Source organism: Salmo salar, chromosome ssa23, assembly GCF_905237065.1.
Source record: "Salmo salar chromosome ssa23, Ssal_v3.1, whole genome shotgun sequence".
In the NCBI taxonomy this organism is placed as follows: domain Eukaryota; kingdom Metazoa; phylum Chordata; class Actinopteri; order Salmoniformes; family Salmonidae; genus Salmo; species Salmo salar.
Window position 1 is genome coordinate 35,221,922 of NC_059464.1, and position 18,425 is coordinate 35,240,346.

The following is an 18,425-nucleotide window of genomic DNA, read 5'->3' on the forward strand; positions in this document are numbered from 1 at the left end:
GCTGGAAACAGATGATTTTTTATGGAATATCTATGTACATGGGCATACAGAGGCACATTATCAGTAACCATCACTCCTGTGTTCCAATGGAACGTTGTGTTAGCTAATCCAAGTTTATCATTTTAAAAGGCGAATGGATCATTAAAAAACCCTTTTGCAATTATGATAGCACAGCTGAAAACTGTTGTACTGATTAAATAAGCAATAAAACTGGATGAGTTGAGTATCTGGAGCATCAGCATTTGTGGGTTTGATTACAGGCTCAAAATGGCTACAAACAAAGACCTTTCTTCTGAAAATCGTCAGTCTATTCTTGTTCTGAGAAATGAAGGCTATTCCATGCGAGAAATTGCCAAGAAACTGAAGATCTCGTACAGCGCTGTGTAATATTCCCTTCACAGAACTACACAAACTGGTTCTAACCAGACTAGAAATAGGAGTGGGAGGCCCCGGTGCACAACTGAGCAAGAGGACAAGTACATTAGAGTGTCTAGCTTGAGAAACAGATGCCTCACAAGTCCTCCACTGGCAGCTTCTTTAAATAGTACCCGCAAAACACCAGTCTCAACGTCAACAGTGAAGAGGCAACTCCGGGATGCTGGCCTTCTAGGCAGAGTTCCTCTGTCCAGTGTCTGTGTTCTTTTGCCAATCTTAATCTTTTATTTTTATTGGCCAGTCTGAGATATGGCTTTTTCTTTGCAAACTCTGCCTAGAAGGTCAGCATCCCGGAGTTGCCTATTCACTGTTGACGTTGAGACTGGTGTTTGGCGGGTACTATTTAATTAAGCTGCCAGTTGAGGACTTGTGAGGCGTCAGTTTCTCAAACTAGACACTCTTATGTACTTGTCCTTTTGCTCAGTTGTGCACCGGGGCCTCCCACTCCTCTTTCTATTCAAACAGGACCACTGGAAAACACAAGCACTCCTGGCCAACCATGTCTCTTAAGTACCACCCTTATTAACAGTTTTAATTAAGCTCCATGGAATATACAGTGCATCGGAAGTATTCAGACCCCTTGACTTTTTCTATATTTTGTTACGTTACAGCCTTATTATAAAATGTATTAAATCATTTTTTCCCCCTCATCAATCGACACACAATACCTCATAATGACAAAGAAAAAACAGGTTTTTAGAAATGTTTGCTAATTTATATAAAATGAAAAAATGAAATATCACCTTTACATAAGTATTCAGACTTATTAAGTACTTTGTTGAAGCACCTTTGGCAGCGATTACAGCATTGAGTCTTCTTGGGTATGACGCTACAAGCTTGGCACACCTGTATTTGGGGAGTTTCTCCCATTCTTTTCTGCAGATTCTCTCAAGCTCTGTCAGGTTGGATGGGGAGCGTTGCTGCACAGCTATTTTCGATCAGGTTCAAGTCCGGGCTCTGGCTGGGCTACTCAAGGACATTCAGAGACTCCTGCATTGTCTTGGCTGTGTGCTTAGGGTCGTTGTCCTATTGGAAGGTGAACCTTTGCCCCAGTCTGAGGTCATGAGCACTCTGGAGCAGGTTTTCATCAAGGACCTCTTTGTACTTTGCTTCATCTTTGCCTCGATCCTGACTAGTCTCCCAGTCCCTGCTGCTGAAAAATATCCCCACAGCATGATGCTGCGACAACCATGCTTCACCTTCGGGAAGGTGCCAGGTTTCCTCCAGACATGATGCTTGGCATTCAGGTTAAAGAGTTCAATCTTGGTTTCATCAGACCAGAGAATCTTGTTTCTCATGATCTAAGAGTCTTTAGAAAACCTCCAAGCAGGTTGTCATGTGCCTTTTACTGAGGAGTGGCTTCCATCTGGCCACTCTACCATAAAAGCCTGATTGGTGGAGTGCTGCAGAGATGGTTGTCTTTCTGGAAGGTTCTCCCATCTCTACAGAGGAACTCTGGAGCTCTGTCAGAGTGACCATCGGGTTCTTGGTCACCTCCCTGACCAAGACCCTTCTCCTCCGATTAATCAGTTTGGCTGGGCGGCCAGCTCAAAGGAAGTCTTGGTGGTTCCAAACATCTTCCATTATTTAGAATGATAGAGGCTACTGTGTTCTTGGGGAACTTCAATGCTGCAGACATTATTTGGTACCCTTCCCCAGATCTGTGCCTCGAAACAATCCTGTCTCTGAGCTCTATGCACAATTCCTTTGACCTCATGGCTTGGTTTTTGCTCTGACATGCACTGTCAACTGGGGGACCTTATGGAGACAGGTGTGTGCCTTTCCAAGTCATGTCCAATCAATTGAATTTATCACAGATGGACTGCAATCAAGTTTTAGAAACATCTCAAGGATGATCAATGGTAACAGGATGCACCTGAGCTCAATTTCGAGTCTCATAGCAAAGGGGCTGAATACTTAGGCTGGATTTCTGTACAGCACATTGTGACATCGGCTGATGTAAAAAGGGCTTCATAAATACATTTGATTGATTGATTGATTGATTATGTAAATAAGGTATTTCTGTTTTTTAGTAGATTGCTGAGGGAAACAATTATTTAATACATTTTAGAAAAGGGCTGAAATGTAACAAAATGTGGAAAAAGTCAAGGGGTCTGAATACCTTCCGAATGCACTGTAGCAGGAACAGCCCTTCTCCACAGCATAGTGTTGATAAATCATTTCCACTTACACCTAGGCTCATCCAATCAACCGATCAGGCTGCAGTGTCACTCTGAGCTGGTCAGTGGGGCTTTACAGTGGGGCTCTACAGTAGAACGTCTATGGCGGAACATCTACAAAGACTGGTCAGGGCTTTACCCAGTAATGGAATCAGACATTACTAGAGCAGAAGAGGCTGAAACTAGGTGACTGATTTCTCTAGACGGGCCTCTCATAGCGAGACGTGGCCGACCTCAACCCAACTCCACCTCCGACTCACCAGCCACATGGATGCCTAAACCCCACCTCCCACCCCTTCGGCCACATACGCCCCGCTCCATCCTGACAGATACAGTAGACCCCGACTCCAACACTACGAAGCAAAGAGATAGAGAGAAAGAGCCACTCAAGTGAGCGCATCACAAGCATCATAGGCAAACCAGTCCAATCCGGCACCCATAGATTTGAGCCCCTTGGGGTTCAAAGTACCCTGACAGTCAGTCAGCTGACATCAATGGGCCATGATGATGATGATGGCTCCTCCCCATCCTTAGCTCAGACAAGCTCCTGTCCAGAGCAGCTTACAGTAAGTCTGTCTGTGACCCAATCCTATAGATGGGACTGAGGGATTTTACCATGGAAGATCTAGGCTTCGTCAAAAATGGCACCCTATTCCCTTTGCAGTGCACTACTGTTGAGCAGGGCCGATAGGGTAGTGCACCATTAAGGGAATATGGTACCATTTGGGATGCATACCTAAGGGAACCTGGTGGTGAAGATGAAGGTCAGGCTGTGGTTTCAGAGGACGTTCCGAGGGGGAAAACACATGGTATCTCTCATAACCCTTTGGGCAGACATTTGTTGAATAAACATTGTTTCCATATAATTTCTATGAAATTACGTTTTAACCAATGTGTAATAGATGCTGAATAGACGTCTGTGTCCAGTGGGAAGTCCTGGAGTAGTGATGTGCGGTCAGGGTAGGGAGGGTAGGCAGTGCCTACCCTGTAAAAATGAATGAACATTTGTGGTGACCTGGTACAAAATGAGCAAGGATGCTAGGGGAAAGTCAGCCTCAACGTGTGCCTTTTTCCCGCCCTTCAAACTCCAAACTCAAGGCATTGACATGACTTGCGCATGCGTGTTTCTATCCTATACTGCCAGCTTCGCTGCCTTTCATGTGTCAATATGTCCCCTTCATTTTCATTGCACTCGAATAATACATACTTGCTCCTGCCTGAGGACGTCACACATCATCTGCAGCCTTTTGGCAGTTACGTTCGTTTTACTGCTAGCTAAAGTAAGCTGATCAGGATGGCTGAAATATTGCATCTGAAACAGTTTCCAAAGTTGGATTTTCTAGTGAAACAGGGGGTGATAAAGAAGACCAACACCTGAGTTTAGGGACCTACATCAAAGGAAGGGACAGAAATAACATGATAATTTCAATCTGAGTGGTATCAACAAAAAAAACTGTCTCTCTGGCAAAGCTGCTAGCAGCCGACTCTACATCTTCCCCTGCCTGCTGTTCTCCACCAGTGACAGCATGTGGACAACATCTGGTTACTGCGACTTGGACAACTTGCCTACAGCACTCAACAAGCATGAAAAATCTGTGTCTCACATCCAAAGTCATATAGCTCTTAAGATAGATCTGGCATTGAATGAACAGAGATTGAACGTCAGCATGCACAATGCAAAGGTAAAAGAGAACCGTGAGATTTTGAAAGACCTAGCTGATTAATGCTACATCATGCTACCTACAGTATGTAGGTAAACAGGAGTTGGCATTTCGTGGCAACGATGAGAGTGCCAGCTCATCAAACAGGTCCAGGGGAAACTATGTGGAACTATTACATATTGTGACGATCGTCGTAATGAGGAGACCAAGGTGCAGCGTGGTAAGTGCTCATGATTAATATTTATTATAACTCAGAACACTAAATCAAAACAACAAGGAAAACGAACGTCATGTTCTGCAGGCTTTACTGAGCTGTACAAAAACAAGATCCCACAACTGAAGGAGGGAAAAAGGGCTACCTAAGTATGATTCCCAATCAGAGACAACGATAGACAGCTGCCTCTGATTAGGAACCATACTCGGCCAAAACCAAAGAAATAGAAAACATAGAAAAGAACATAGAAATACAAAATCTAGAATGCCCACCCAAATCACACCCTAACCTAACCAAAATAGAGAAATAAAAGGGCTCTCTCCGGTCAGGGCGTGACAGTACCCCCCCCCCCCCCTAAGGTGCGAACTCCCGGCCGCAAACCTGAACCTATAGGGGAGGGTCCGGGTGGGCATCTACCCATGGTGCCGGCTCCGGTTCGGGGCGTAGCTCCCGCTCCGATCGCTGATCCCTCCGCTTTTGTCTCACCGGACAGTGGATCGTCGTCGTCAGAACCGGACCGTGGATCATCGCCGGAGGCTCTGGACTGCAGACCGCCGCTGGAGACTCCGGACTGCAGACCGCTGCTGGAGACTCCGGACTGCAGACTGCCGCTGGAGGCTTCGGTCTGGGGGACATCGCTGGAGGCTCCGGACTGGGGGACGTCGCTGGAGGCTCCGGACTGTGGGACGTCGCTGGAGGCTCCGGACTGTGGGACGTTGCTGGAGGCTCCGGACTGTGGGCCGTTGCTGGAGGCTCCGGACTGTGGGCTGTTGCTGGAGGCTCCGGACTATGGGCCGTCTCAGGAGGTTCCGGACAGGGGACCGTCGTCGCAGGCTCCGTGCCATGGATTGTCACTGCAGGCTCCGCGCCTTGGATCCTCACTGGAGGCTTTGTGCCATGGATCATCACTGGAGGCTTCCGGGACATGGATTATCACTGGATGCTTCGTGCCATGGATCATCCCTACAGGCTCCGGGCCATGAATCATCCCTACAGGCTTCTTGCTATGGATCATCCCTACAGGCTCCGGGCCATGGATCATCACTGGAGGCTTCGTGCCATGGATTATCACTGGAAGCTCTGGACCATGGATTATCACTGGAGGCTTCGTGCCATGGATCATCACTACAGGCTCAGGGCCATGGATCATCACTGGAGGCTTCATGCCATGGATCATCACTGGAGGCGTCGGACCATGGATCATCACTGGAGGCTTCGTACGTGGAGCCGGAACGGGTCTCACTGGACTGAGGAGACGTACTGACAGCCTGGTGCGTGGAGCTGCCACAGGGCGTACCAGGCTGGAGAGACGCACTGGAGGCCAGGTGCGTGGAGCAGAAATGGGGCGTACCAGACTGGAGAGACTCACTGGAGGCCGGGTGTGTGGAGCAGGCACAGGGCATACCAGACTGGAGAGACTCACTGGAGGCCGGGTGCGTGGGGCAGGCACAGGATATACTGGGCCTTGGAGGCGCACTGGAGGGCCCGAGCGTAGAGCTGGCACAACCCGTCCTGGCTGGATGCTTACTTTTGCCCGGCAAATGCGGGGCGCTGGCACATGACACACTGGGCTGTGAATGCGCACTGGCGACACAGTGCACGGAGCCGGCACAGGATATCCTGGACCGAGGAGGTGTACTGGAGACCAGGAGCACTGAGCTGGCACCACCCTTCCTGGCTGAATGCTCACTCTAGCCCGGCAAATGCGGGGCGCTGGCACAGAGTGCACCGGGCTGTAAATGCGCACTGGCGACACAGTGCGCATCACTGCATAACACGGTGCTTGCTCGGTCACTCGCTCCCACGGTAAGCACGGGGAGTTGGCTCAGGTCTGAACCCTGACTTAGCCAATCTCCCCGTGTGCCCCCCCCCAAAAATGTTTTGGGGCTGCCTCTCGTGCTTGCCTCGTGGTTGGTATAATGCCTCGTAATATCGCCGCTCTGTTCTTGCTGCCTCCATCTCCTCCTTCGGACGGCGATACTCCCCGGGCCTTGTCCAGGGTCCTGCTCCATCCAGGATTTCCTCCCAGGATTTCCTCCCAGGTCCAGTCCTCCTGACCACGCTGCTTGGTCCGTTGGTGGTGGGATCTTCTGTAACGTTCGTCGTAATGAGGAGACCAAGGTGCAGCGTGGTAAGTGCTCATGAATAATATTTATTATAACTCAAAACACTAAATCAAAACAACAAGGAAAACGAACGTCACGTTCTGCAGGCTTTACTGAGCTGTACAAAAACAAGACCCCACAACTGAAGGAGGGAAAAAAGGGCTACCTAAGTATGATTCCCAATCAGAGACAACGATAGACAGCTCCCTCTGATTAGGAACCATACTCGGCCAAAACCAACGAAATAGAAAACATAGAACACCCTGACCTAACCAAAATAGAGAAATAAAAGGTCTCTCTCAGGTCAGGGCGTGACACATATGTCTTTGCTGAAAAGAATGAACCGTTAGCAACCCATTTAACGACCGCCCCCATCTTTTTTTTGCTCAAGGCCTGTAAGGGAATTTTCAATGAAACTGCATTTGTTTAAAAAAAGAAACTTCTACATTTTATTAACCTTTTCTTTTTTTACAACACAAACCATCCACACACAAGTGACAACATCCAGATGCACAAAAACATCCACATCACACCTAGACCCACCTGCTCACAACCCCTTCTCCAGTGCCTACAGTACATCACTCTCCGCCACATGGCCTCAGACTGCACCATTTTGTTTCTGTCCATCGCCAACGCACTTTCAACACAAAACTGTCATCAAGGCAAAGGGTGGCTATTTGAAATAATGAAATATGAAATATATTTTAATTTGTTTAACACTTTTTTCTTACTACATAATTCCATATGTGTTATTTCATAGTTTTGATGTCTTCACTATTATTCTACAATGTAGAAAATAGTAACAATAAAGAAAAACCCTTGAATGAGTAGGTGTTCTAAAACTTTTGACCGGTAGTGTATATCTCAATCAGTAGCGCCGTCTACCATTATTACATTACATGTCTATTGTGTTAGTATATATCTCAATCAGTAGCGCCGTAAACCATTATTACATTACATGTCTATTGTGTTAGTATATATCTCAATCAGTAGCGCCGTCTACCATTATTACATTACATGTCTATTGTGTTAGTATATATCTCAATCAGTAGCGCCGTCTACCATTATTACATTACATGTCTATTGTGTTAGTATATATCTCAATCAGTAGCGCCGTCTACCATTATTACATTACATGTCTATTGTGTTAGTATATATCTCAATCAGTAGCGCTGACTACTAGGCATTTTGTATATATAGTGCTGTCTACATGTAGGCCTACTTGCTGGCATTTGGGCTGCTGTCTGTAGTGCTGAACGTCCCCTGTTCATGCAGGGCACAAGCTATTAGGGCCTGTGAATGTGTGTCTAATGTTTGCGCCGCATATCTGCTGCTGTTTTATGATTGGTTGTGGTTGTTTGATGGCTATCTTTGTGATCCTGTCATACCGATAAACACCATAGCAAAAATCCACTTTATGAGTGTGTGTGTGTGCGAGTGAGAGACGGGGATACCGGGCATCAGACCTTACCGGGCATCAGATCTTACCGGGCATCAGATCTGACCGGACATCAGACCTTACCGGGCATCAGACCTTACCCGGCATCAGACCTTACCGGGCATCAGACCTTACCGGGCATCAGACCTTACCCGGCATCAGACCTTACCGGGCATCAGACCTTACCGGGCATCAGACCTTACCGGGCATCAGACCTTACCGGGCATCAGACCTTACCGCACACTACTGCTCTGTAGAGATCACTCATGCACAGACAGAGAAGTACATAGATACACATACACACGTACAAACAAGTGCACACGTGCATGAACGCATGCACGTACACACACACACACAAACACACGCCTCAACACATACACACGCTCATACGCATGCCAATACCTCCATGAACAGGTCCTTTGTATTGCAGAAGCCTCTTTCTGGTGTATGGTGTCATTTCTCTTCAGAAATGACTCTCAACTGTCTCAACAAAGGCAGCTGAAAGAGGATTCTTGTTGCAAACCTACTGACAACATGTTCTTTATGGACTCACAGAGAAAGACCGGTGATAAATGTAAGAAAGAACGCAGTTAAGAGGAAACCGGAAAGTCCTGTTTGAGGAGAATAGAGAAATCCCTCCCCTCTGTCTCTCTTTCTTTCTGTCTGTCTCTTTCTTCCTCTGTCTCTGTGTCTCTATGCAGCTGTCTAAAGCAGCCAAGCACAAGCTGATTACAGGTCTCAGGTTCCTAGAGTAGAGACAAGTCTCTCACAGTGCAGCCAAGCCACATAGAAACAGACTGCCTAAGGACAGAGCAGGAGAAGTCTCCCATAGCTCTTTAGGGATAGACTAAACATGTACAACACATGGTTAGGAAGGGACTGAGTCCTGAGATTGTGGGTCAAAGACATTAAGCAAGAACTATTAATCTGCAGTGTTTCTAAACTATATCTCTGTGGAGCGTGATGTGAAGTTGCATGAAAAGCTCTGATGAGAAATGATACCTTTTTGAAAACAAAAGAAGATCCATTGGGTTCTTTCAGTGCATGCAGTAACCAACTCAACAGGCAGCGTAAACTCTATCATTGGGTTCTTTGGGTGCATGCAGTAACCAACTCAACAGGCAGCGTAAACTCTATCATTGGGTTCTTTGGGTGCATGCAGTAACCAACTCAACAGGCAGCGTAAACTCTATCATTGGGTTCTTTGGGTGCATGCAGTAACCAACTCAACAGGCAGCGTAAACTCTATCATTGGCGCAGGGAAGAGAACAGCTTTGCAGGTGCACATTGAAGGGCTGTTGAGGAATAGCTCATACATAAATATCAGATCAACTGACTCAAAAAAATAAATATATTTGTCACATGCGCCGAATACAATGTACCCAAATCAATGTGCGGGGGTACAGGTTAGTCGAGCCTTTTGGACCTAGACTTGGTGCTTCAGTACCGCTTGCCGTGCGGTTGCAGAGAGAACAGTCTATGACTTGGGTGACTGGAATCTTTAAAAAGAAATTGGGCCTTCCTCTGACACCGCCTGGTATAGAGGTCCTGGATGGCAGGAAGCTTGGCCCCAGGTGATGTATTGGGCCGTACACACTACCCTCTGTAGCGCCTTACGGTCGGATGCCGAGCAGTTGCCATACCAGGAGGTGATGCAACCGGTCAGGATGCTCTTGATAGTGCAGCTGTAGAATTTTTTGAGGATCTGGGGAACCATGCCAAATCTTTTCAGTTTCCTGAGGGGGAGACTGTCTTGGTGTATTTGGACCATGATAGTTTGTTGGTGATGTGGACACCAAGGTGGCAGGTAGCCTAGTGGTTAGAGCATTGGGCCAGTAACTGAAAGGTTGCTAGATAAAATCTCTGAGCTGACAAGGTAAAAATCTGTCGTTCTGCCCCTGAACAAGGCAGTTAACCCACTGTTCCTAGGTCATCATTGTGAATAAGAATTTGTTTCTAACTGACTTGCCTAGTTCAAAAGTAACTCTAAACTCTTGACCCACTACAGCCCTGTTGATGTTAATGGGGTCCTGTTCTGCCCTTCTTTTGCTGTAGTCCACGATCATCTCCTTTGTCTTGCTCACATTTGAGGGAGAGGTTGTTGTTCTGGCACCACACTGCCAGACCTCCTTCCTATAGACTGTCTCATCATTGTCAGTCATCAGGCCTATTGCAACTGAAAATGCAATCCTCAGGGACCTTAGCTTACAACCAACTGTATAATCACATAAGAAGTAAGTAGACCTCCTTGTATGAAATGCATGAAAATAACTCCATTCTTTTTAAGATTTTGGGATATGCAACCATGGCAGATCATTGCTGGACCTTAAAACAAGTAGAAACCTTTCAGTGTGAAGAGAGCCTAGGTGGAAGGTTTCACTGATGGAAGGGTGACCTTTGAACTAAAGGCAAACTGCACGTCCACATGGCCCTGGCAGTATGAAGAAGGGCCCCAAGGCAACAACCAGAGAGACTAATGTAACCCTCAACTACCACTACACAGTGCAGTCAGTGTCTGTCCAGGCTATCCTTACCAAACCTCATAGAGAATACTGTGATCAACAGTTGTGGTCAAATATATTGGCACCCTTGCACGATTCACTATTTCTGAAAACATAAGTTCAAATTAAAAAAACGTTTGGTGTTCACATGTGTTTTTGTATGATTTAACACTGTTAAGGTTTGAGATGTTTTTTTTAATGAAATTTAGATTTTTCACTTTAAAACAAAAAATGGCCTGGACTAAATTATTCAAAATCCGAAATAATTTGTTTGGAGGCAGGTGATTCTCGTGTATGTCTAATTTACCTCACCTGTGGTAAGGTGCAGTTGCCTACAGGGTCATAATAGCCATTCAAGGGCCTCCCGAGTGGCGCAGCGGTCTAAGGCATCATTACAGACCCGGGTTCGATCCCAGGCTGTCTCACAGCTGGCCGTGACCGGGAGACCCATTGATGCGGCGCACAATTGGCCCAGCGTCATCCGGGTTAGGGGAGGGTTTGACCGGCCGGGATGTCCTTGTCCCAACGTGCTCTGCGACTCCTTGTGGTGGGCCGGTGTTTCTACCGACACATTGGTGTGGCTGGATTCCGGGTTAAGCGTGCGGCTTGGCCGGCTTGTGCTTCGGAGGACGCATGGCTCTCGATCTTCGCATCTACCGAGTCCGTACTGGAGTTGCAGCAATGGGACAAGACTGTAACTACCAATTGGATATCACGAAAAGGGGGTAAAAGTACTACATAAATATATATATATATATATATGAAGCCCATTATAAAGACCTGACCATATATATATATATAGCCATTCAACCAGTTTTTAAAAGAGAATACTGAACATTCTGCTCCATTGCACTCCATTGTAAAGTGCAAGGGTGCCAATATATTTGACCGCAACTTGTATGAGTACCAACTTCTGATTTGTTTTTAGATGACTAAAAGAAGGTAACAAGTGGATTAAAATCCCAACCAGTTTGGATGTGGAAAAACCCGGGCAGCATTCCTGTAGCTTGGAGGACTGGGGCAAGGACAGGAACGGCAGGATTTGGGTCAAGTTTCAGACTCACAGAGGAAGTGTGCAATTTGGCACTGAAAGGCTCTATTGGTAGGTTGTTGATTCCCTTCATAAGAGATCATTGCACAACAAGCATTATACACATACTAGGTTACAATTTAGTTTGATTAATATATATTTTGTGTAATGTGCATAACTGATCTGCTAAAAAAGCAAGTAATTTCGGCACCACGTTACGTACTAAATGTAGGCATTGGACTAACCATCAGCAGTCTAGAAATAACTTTATATTGTACTTATATATCCTTCACAAACCCTTTATAAACTTATTATGAAGCCCATTATAAAGACCTGACCATTCAGACACACATGTGGGACCATTTTATCCCATCTGTATACACACATAGAAAAGTATAGATAAGTATAATAGAATATCGTTTATAGATAGTGTGAATGAAGTACATTTATTCTAAAAACAGAGCAAACCTGGAAATATCCTCATGATTAGAAGAGAGGCAAACCTGCAGGCCAGGACAAAAGAATGATCACCCTGAGCACTGAGCCAACTCTCAACACATGCTTCCTCTTCCCTTACAGTAATACCCATTCACTATCAAGGGGCCTCCAAGCTTTCTCCCAAAACCTGACCTCCCAGACACACATTTTAGCGTCATCACTGACTCTGTCCTCAACACCGCCCCTCACCCCTATTTACCATATAAAGACCAACTTCAAAGTGTAGGCTAGTCATACTCATAATATTATACTCATTCTGAGCAAAATTATTACTACTGAGTTATTCTGAATGAGAAAAATCCTAAACATTTTCTACAAGTTGTGTTTATCATAAAATAAACACAAACCTCAAACTCCAATTCAGGATATCAGGATAAGGATAGGCTCCACTAGGGAAATAATTTGTTACTTTGTTTCAATAAGTGAGCACTGTCCAAAAGGTAGCTAGCCTAAGCTGGGAAAAACCAAAACCATTATATTGTAGTAAACTCAACAATGTCATGCATATGCAACTTGCAGCCTAATTATGTATAAGAATGTTACAAAGCTCACATGTTACAAAACTCTCATGGCAATTTTCCCATACATTATTTATAGAAGTAGCCTAACCCAGGGCTCTTTAACCTTTTCTTGCCCAGGGACCCCCTCTCAGGCAAATTGGCGACCCAGGGACCCATCATACATTAGCAACAATATATATTTTTAAATGCATGTCTTGTCTTATGGTCAGGTGAATAATTCACATTATACAATAAATAGATTTGGTCGTTTTTTATTATTATTTTTACCTCCCCACATTATAATTGGAAGTGTAAACTCTAACAAAGCCTATTAGCGAGAAATGTAACTTCAAATACATTTTCGCTAAGAACAGCTATTTAGCTGGTTAAACAAAGGTTAGCCGTGTGTTGGCAAAAATGTCCAAGTCAAGAAAGCACTTGCCGCGCTGGTAGCGGGTACTTTTTCAAAGCCCATGTCAGATACTCCATTAAGTGTAATTGGCTCCAATGAGTTCAATTTGTTCAATATTAGGAGTTGAGAAATAAAGTTGCTACCATTAGAAAGAAAACATTATCCTCTACTGTAGGTGTGTCATTCAACATGGGTTTATTCTGTTGTTGCTAGCGATATTCATTAAAACATTGAAATAATAAAATAATCAAAACCACTTTATTTTTATATATATATATTTTCGCGGAACCCTGCAGTACGGACCCCTGCAGTACGGACCCCTGGAGTACAGACCCCTGGAGCTATCAACAGCCAGTGGCCTACATCCCAAAAAGCATGTATCATATACATACGTCGGATGCGCAGGCGTACTCGACTGTACAATAACAATGGCCCCAGATATCTTGTTGCAACATGCATTCATTGATTTTTCAGTTTTTTTGCTGAAACTATCATGAATGGGATAAATTCCTTAAAAATATCAGTCGATGTACACTGACACATTTCAATCTTAACACTTCAATTCAATGTCAAAACTATACAGTCTAGAAATTCTGTGATATCAGTCATGAAGCAAGCAATGCATTGAGAGTCAGATCAATATGTGCAATAATAAACCTATCAAATCGATACCTTACAATGGACAGCCCGATCCGAAGCCGACATCCCGTTAGAAACCTCCGTGCATTGAGAAGCTGTCAGTGCGAGTTCGGGTGGAACAAGGAGGGAAAGAATTGTCCCCTTCAACACGTCCTTGTTTGTCTCCTAAACAACTCTGCTGCTGTCAAAATCGCCCACATACAGCCCACAGAGCACTGCCCACCAGCCGGAACTGACGTCATGATTGACAGCTGGTGTGAAAGAACCACAACCCCCCCCCCCTGACACACCTATCTTTTCAGCGAATAGAAAGAGCCCGTCTTTCCCTTGAGCAGGACGCCCCCTAACAAAGGGATGACGTTAGGGAGCAAGGCAGTAATCCAACTCATGTTCACTAGCTGCTGCGTTGGCCAATGTAGTAGGACAAATGTTCACAGAGCGTGAAGACTCGAAATATGGGTATTTTAATCACTTTTATATTCTAATATCTACAGTTACTAAACGTTTTTATATGTATGTACATCTATTACAGGGTTCTAAACATAACCTACAGCTCCTATTATTGTTCCTGTACTACTGTGCATTCATCTTTTCATAATAAAATAGGATCTTATTCTGCATTGAAGGGTGCTGCGCTTACTCCCGTATTCAGTGCTGCAGAAGGCACACATCCTGTGGTCAGACAACCCCTGAAATGTCATCACACACGGACACGTCATGTGACCCTACTACATGTCATGTGTCATGCCCCCTGCCTCCACAGCTCACCACTGGCCCAAGACATAGGACTTGATTTTACATTTCAGTCATTTAGCAGACGCTCTTTTCCAGTGTGACTTACAGGAGCAAGGAAGGTTAAGTGCTTTGCTCAAGGGCACATAGGCAGATTTTTCACCTAGTCGTCTCAGGGATACAAACCAGCCACCTACTGGCCCAATGCTCTTAACCGCTAGGCTACCTACCCATAGCATTTTTGACAAGGTCATACTATAGCCTACTGTGCAAACAACACAGGCATACCAGGGCAGGGATGGAGGACCTTGTCAAAGAACAGCTTGTATAAAATATGTTTTAAAAAATACACTTAATTCAAAATAACTGTTTTTATGTAGCCTAAATTCTTCAGCCACGCTTCTGTGGATAATATGAAAACCAGTCAATACAGTATCACTGTGAAGAATGCCAAGCACATCATGGGGGGTGTAGTAAGTTAGCCACAGTTTAACTGATTTAGATACATTTTAATATGATAATATTGACGGCTAGCCAAGTCATGAAGTCATCCAATAAATTGCTGCAATAAGTTCAACATTAAAGGAGAAGTTTCCTTTGTTACAGCCAAATCTCTATTTTTGATATAAATGACATGTTATAGAAGGTTCCAGACATCTTTTTTGTGATATTGCATGTTTTTGAGAAATTTAGCCCAAACAGCAAATCACTTCTTCGTCCTCGTTGTGTAATATGGAGCCCTGAAAAACATTAACAAAGGCTCCAAAAACACCCAAATATGTCCTTTTAGAAACGACAAAGTGCTCAGTATAGTGATGCAGATGTTAAGATGTTGTACACATGAAATTGTGTCATTCCGAACTTTATCCACAATGTTATACTCCCTTTTGCACAACTCAAGCCGTTTCCCCTATCCAGCTGGTCCATTTTCCGCATAGCCTGCTGCTGCATGTAACTGCCAAAATAAAGGAAACCCGAACATAAAGCATCTTAGCTATGGAAAGCATGGGGTGCTTCCACACAGGAAGTTCCAGACACTTGTAGAATCTATGGCAAGGTGCATTGAAGCTGTTTTGGTGGCTCATGGCGGCCCAACGCTGTATTAAGCAGCAAGTCAGTATTCGTCATCCATCCATGTCTGAGGAAATTGGGCGATGACGTGTAAACTGGCCACTAGGGGCAACATTGAACGCTGTTACCTTCAAGTAGGTCTCGGTTTTGCTAGGGTGTTGTGGACTGGGATGATGGATGGGCGTTAACATCTGATTTTAAATGTTGCAAGTTCGATCCAGCGATAGAAAGTTGTTGTTTTTATTTTTGTTTTAAGCCTATCCCAAATCTTAACCCTTACCTTAACCATTCAGAGTTAATGCCTAACCTTAAACATGTGGAGTTAATGCCTAAACTTAACCTTAAACACTTCAAAATGTGACGTTTGAGAAACATGTATGAATGTCTTATTCTGATGTGAGACTGTGAGAGCTCCTAGCTGCGCTTCGTATCCCTCATTTACTCAATGTTTCCTTTATTTTGGTATCGCTGGTATCGCTTGAGTCACAGTAGAATGGAACAGGCCTATAACGTTGCGGATAAAGTTTGGAATGACACAATTCATCTTAAGATCTTAAGACATGCATCACTATACTGACAGCTTTCCCGGTTCTAAAAGTGTATCTGGGTGTTTTTGGAGCCTTTGTTCATGTTTTTTCAGGGGCCCCATACTACACAATGAGGATGAGGATGTGATTTGCTGTTTGGGGTACATTTCTCAAAAATGTGAAATCATGAAAAAGGTCTCTGGAACCTTCCATAACATTCCATTTACATAAAAAATGTAGATTTGGTTGTAAAAAAGGAAACATTCCTTTAATGGACCATTTGTGTTTGTACTGGCCTGGTCAAGTGCTGAGTGTGCAACAACCCTCCACTGATTTCTCCTGCAGCCTGTTTCCTCATGTTCTGTCCCTGGTCTGGACTCCATCACACTGTGTCCAGTGCCATTGGCAGAGGGCTGTGTGTTGCTCCATCAGACCTTGGCCCAGATACCCTCCTCCTCTTCCCACACACATGCACACACACACACGTACGCACGCACGCACGCACGCACGCACGCACGCACGCACGCACGCACGCACGCACGCACGCACGCACACACACACACACACACACACACACACACACACACACACACACACACAGAGCCTCGTGACAAGCGGTAATCAGCAGCTCTCTGCATTCCCTGGAGTGGCTCCAAGGCCCCAGTCACCAGTCACCAGCCATTGCACTGGAGGTTCCCTGGAGCGACTCCAAGGCCCCAGCCACCAGCCATTGCACTGGAGGTTCCTCGCTGTGAGCAAAGGAACATTAGAAGATAAGGCTCATTTCAACACTTTTCAGAGGGGTTGTCAAAAAGTGTCGGGCATTGGATTTTTTCTGTCTGCACCTCTTTATTTGGTATCACAATCTGAATCTGGGGGATGGACACAGAATGTTTCCCCACAGCTCCTTCATTGAGGAACAACCCATTGACTCCCATTTGAGACAGAATGGCACAATGTCCTGAACCTAATTCCTCAAACCTACTTCATTCTCCTCGTTTTGCCCAAAAAACCCTGTTTATACCTGGCAGGCATCTTTAATCCTAATCTTCTCCGCATTCTGACTGTGCCCACATTTTTAGACAGGTGTAGACGATTAAAAGACGCATTGTGATCTGATTGTGATCAGATCTTCCTTTCCATACATTTATAGGATCATGAATCAGTATGAGATGAGATACAGTACTCTATTATCCTTTTGCACAGATATTTGCTTACAAACTGCCCATAAATGCCTACCATAAAGGTACCCTCAAACCACGGCAGGCTTTGGAGTCAGACCGACACTTTCTATTTCTTGCCATCCTTTCAATTACAGTTTTTATTTGGTTTATTTTACCTTTATTTTAACATAGTCCCTCTGTTAAAATAGAGACCAGTCTCTCTTTCACAAGGGAACCCTGTATACAAATAATTTACTAAATACAATACAATGCAAATATACAAAAACTTCAAATACATTCAAGAAACACAATTACATTCATCAGCCAGAGAGGCACCAGAACATCCAGCTGTATGAACTCTATAGATTGTTTCATACATGGTGTGCAAACAAACTAAAAGCAGATTTACCTAACTCTGAGGAGAACAAAGGTATTTCCAGAGTTAGCCATCCCTGAGACCGTGAACGGTAACTCGTATGCCTAAAGGTTATTAACGAAGTTAGATACAGTGGGAGTTTTTGTAAGAGAGCTTTATAAATAAAAAAGAGAGTGTGACTTCAAAGAGGGCCAGCCTACTTCTGGTAAAGAGTGCAGTGATGTGTACTGAACCTGTCTCCCTTAGTAAAGCGAAGTGCGCTATGGTAAACTGATTCTAACGGTTTTAATGAAGTGGCAGCTGCATTCATATAGATCAGGGATGGGAAACAATGATGGGGTGGGGGCCACAAAAAAATCTGAACGCATCATGAGGGGCTGCAGTGGCTCAGCGGGTCGGAGTACCCACATACCCTTCACACAGAGTCAGAGCCAGCCCCAGGCTTTTGGAAGCACTAAGCGACAACAGAAAAGATCAGCGTGCCTACCATCCCTGATATAGAGGATGTCGTGATAGTCTAGGACCGGTAGGAATGTCGATTGAATGACCTGCTTTCTAATATTTAGCGAGTTTCAACTGTTCACACATTGGAGTAATGTCTTTATCCTGCCAACTGCATAGATGTTATTACATTTTTTAGTAGAGATCAAATATCAATCAATATCAATTAAATATCAGTGTCTGGACTACTGGCCTGTAGTGGTTAGAGCATTGGGCCAGTACCCGGAAGGTTGCTGGATTGAATCCCTGAGCTGACAAGGTAAAACTCTGTCGTTATGCCCCCGAGCAAGGCAGTTAACCCACTGTTCCTGGGCGCCGAAGAAGTGGATGTTGATTAAGGCATCCTCCCGCACCTCTCTGATTCAGAAGGGTTGGGTTAAATGACACATTTCAGTTGAATACATTCAGTTGGACAACTGACTAGGTATTCCCCTTTCCCCCT

At 44.8% G+C, this 18,425-nt stretch overlaps 1 protein-coding gene across 2 annotated transcripts in view; it reads right to left on the reverse strand.

Moving 5' to 3' along the window:
• The window catches only part of LOC106584489 (peroxisome proliferator-activated receptor alpha), a 66,100-nt gene extending 52,255 nt beyond the window's left edge, over window positions 1–13,845 (reverse strand). The window contains exon 1 of one of the 2 annotated variants that reach the window (XM_014169857.2): window positions 13,647–13,845. The gene's annotated coding sequence lies outside the window, so the exon portion shown is untranslated. The remainder of the gene's footprint in view (window positions 1–13,646) is intronic. The other variant, XM_014169858.2, reaches the window with a different exon arrangement.
• Window positions 13,846–18,425: the final 4,580 nt, after the last annotated feature.